The following is a 3,606-nucleotide window of genomic DNA, read 5'->3' on the forward strand; positions in this document are numbered from 1 at the left end:
ACACACACACACACACACAGAGACACACACACACAGATGACAGACACACACATACAGAGAGCCAGAGACACACACACACAGAGACACACACACAGACACACACACACACACACACACACACACACACAGAGACAGACACACACACCACACACACACCACACACACATGAGACACACAGACACAGAGACACAGAGACAGAGACACACACACACAGAGACACAGAGACAGAGACACACACACGGAGGACACACACACACACACAACACACACACACAGAGACTTCTCCCACACACACCACACACACACAGAAGCACACACAAGACAGAGACACACACACACACACAGACAAACAACACAGAGACACACACACACAGAGACACACCACACACAACACACACACACCACACACACACACACACAGAGACAGACTGAGACCACACACACAGACAACACACACAGAGACACACACACACAGAGACACACACACACACAGATGACACACACACAGAGACACACGACAGAGACACCACACACAGAGACACAACACACACACACACACACAGAGAGAGACACACACACAGAAACACAGACACACACACAGAGAGAGAGACACACACACACACACACACACACACACACACACACACACACACAGAGACAAACAGACAGAGACACACACACAGAGACACACACACACACACACACACACACATACACACAGAGAGAGAGAGACACACACTCAGATGAGAACACGGCACAGATTCACACTCGCTCACTATCTAGTGTGTCAGTTCACTGTGAGGAAGACGCCTATCTAGGTCACTAGGTTAGGGGCTAACCACAAACATGTCAGCTGGTGGTGGAACTAGTTAAGTTAGTCATCTCCACAAATATCTTCACTGCTGAATTAATGATAATTAATGCAATGTGTGAATGAAGATACATACACGCAGACGAACCAGTTTTAATACACAGACCACAGCTCACCTTAAATCTGATCAAACCAGTGCATGCAAATAAACCGGAAACACTGCGGACTGATGAGAAATAACGCTTTGATCGTGTCGCCTCTGAGCCGCTCGTTCAAACATGTAAAATCACGTCTTTACACTTACAGTGTCCTCCGATGCCTTCCTTAATGCAAGTCTTCTTCAAGCAAATAACGCTTATGGAGAATGTGATAATAGTTATAAAGAGAAAAGTCTTCAGCTTTCCTGGCCACAGTCTTCCACTTCCCACTTCCTGCTCCAAACCCGACCGCACCACCTGAGCTGGGAACGAGGAGGAGTGGGGGGGGGGATGCTTCACAACGACACGGACACTGTGGGATTTATTGGCTTTGACGTTTTTTGTTTTTATTTACTATTTTATTTGAGATCGGAAAATGGTTCTCTCCTTCAAGATCGGGCTGAGATAGTCATAACACACCTGAGAAATCTGGTCTCCGGCCGGAAGCGTTACGCAACTTCCCCTCCGCACATAATAGTACGACCGGACACTGCAAGAGCCGCAGCTCAGTCTTAGGAATCAGTTACATTACATTACAATTAGCAGACGCTTTTCTCCAAAACGATTTTCAAATGAGGACAATTAAAGCAATCAAAATCAACAACAGAGCAATGATACACAAGTGCTAAAACAAAACTCTGCTAGCTTAATGCAGTACACGTAGCAAGGTTTTTTTTTATTATTATCATATAATAAATTTAAAAATATATTAGGAAAAGTTAAGAAACATTAAACATTCTTAAACATTAAGAGATCGATTTACTGTTTTAATTATTTTAATTTAATTTAGATTGGCTTCTAACCAACCTTTTCTGGTTTTATTTTTGACCAGAATATAAAATTGTTTCTATGTATGAGATGTGTATGTATTTAATTACAAATTAAGAATTTTCTATATATGCCCTTGTAAAAAAAAATTTTGTATGTATTTAATTATAAATAAAGAATATTTTATTTATCATTATTAATTAAATCTTAGTTTTTGACACTTTCGACACGACAATTACTACATTCAAAGTGATTATAAACAGGACTTAATGTCAGCATTACAAATAAAAATTGCTTTTTCGATTTGAAGTACACTACAAGTGCACATCCTTCAAATAATTTCACTTTAGTCTTTTGGTCTGGACTGCATGCTTTGCTGTCCCAGTACACAATACATGCATTTATCATGAAATTACTGTTTGTTTGTGTGTGTGTGTGTGTGTGTGTGTGTCAATCCATGTTAATTTTGACCATGAACCATGCACTGTACAATGCAGTTTAATTCAGCTACTACTACAACACAGCAAAACTACACCTGTGCGGAACTGATTGATGGACTGCTGCATCCACAACACTCCTGCAAAGCATCACCAGACCGTATCCGAATGCAGTGCGAATGCTATTATCTGTTAATATGGGCATTGAAAAAATACAGATCAAGTGTGAAATGGGAAACAACTATGAAAATAACTGTGAAGTATCTGAACTAATATTTCTTCAGTGTTCATATTTCCAGTAAAAAAAAAAAAAATTGTCAAGTTGTAGTGATTTAATTTTATTGTATTGCATAAGGAAAGATTCTTTTATTGGATTTGACTTTAATGTGGTGAGGTAGACATCACTTCACCCCAACATGATTTAAACACGCAACCTTCTGATCTGGAATGAGACACGCTAACATTGCGCCACTAGCGCAAAAGAGATCTGGTTCGAATTCGGCACGCAGCTGTCAAAGCAGCTTTACAGTGTCAAGCAGGAAAATAGTTTATCAATAATGCAAGAGGACAATAACAGTCAATTTTTCAGTTAAAGAATTATAATGCGATATGAGCTCGCTCAAGTACTGAGGAGCTAAACTATTCAGGGCTTTATAAGTAATTAGCAAGATTTTAAAATCTATACGATGTTTGATAGGGAGCGCTACCATTGCACCACAAGGACCTGGATAGCTAGGTGGTGCTTCTTGCATAAGCACTTTGATACACTTTGCAAATCAGTCACTGTAGAATTCTGAAGGAAAATGCTTGAGGATAGACTTCATACTCAGGAGATCAAGAGACCCTGATGTGATTTGAACACACAAACTTCTGATCTGGAGTCAGACGCGCAACCATATTTAACAATTCCTCTCCTCTGTGTCTCTCCAAATCAGCATAGCGCCATTTTTGCAAATCTGAGCCGTACGCAGGTGGTGTACGCTCTTCTGTGTCAGTGGAGATGATGTTTTTTGATGTTTTTTTTTTAGTTTGTTGCTAATTTTAAAAGTTTTACACATTAAAGGGATACTCAATCTCAAAATGAAAACTCTTCTGCTGCGTTCTGCTCAGATTTGCCAAAATGGCGCTACACGGATTTGGAGAGACACAGAGGAGAGGAATTGTTGAATAAAGTCGTAATTTTTAATTATTTAATAATTTTTGTTTTCTTCGTGAGAAAAAGTATTCTCATCGCATCATAACGTTACAGTTGAATCACTGATGACAGATGGAGTATTCTGACGATGCTTTTCATACTTTCCTGGACCTTGACACTGTTATTTATTTGGCAGTCTATGGGACAGTCACAAGCCTCCCGGTTTTCATCCAAAATATCTTACATTGTGTTCTGAAG

General features: G+C 39.9%; 1 protein-coding gene across 1 annotated transcript in view; it reads right to left on the minus strand.

The window, feature by feature from the left end:
- LOC109088640 (src substrate cortactin-like) overlaps positions 1-1,288 on the minus strand; it is a 12,777-nt gene extending 11,489 nt beyond the window's left edge. Inside the window, exon 1 of the mRNA XM_042774709.1 lies at positions 1,116-1,288. The gene's annotated coding sequence lies outside the window, so the exon portion shown is untranslated. The remainder of the gene's footprint in view (positions 1-1,115) is intronic.
- Positions 1,289-3,606: the final 2,318 nt, after the last annotated feature.

This window comes from Cyprinus carpio, chromosome A18 (assembly GCF_018340385.1).
Source record: "Cyprinus carpio isolate SPL01 chromosome A18, ASM1834038v1, whole genome shotgun sequence".
Lineage (NCBI taxonomy): Eukaryota > Metazoa > Chordata > Actinopteri > Cypriniformes > Cyprinidae > Cyprinus > Cyprinus carpio.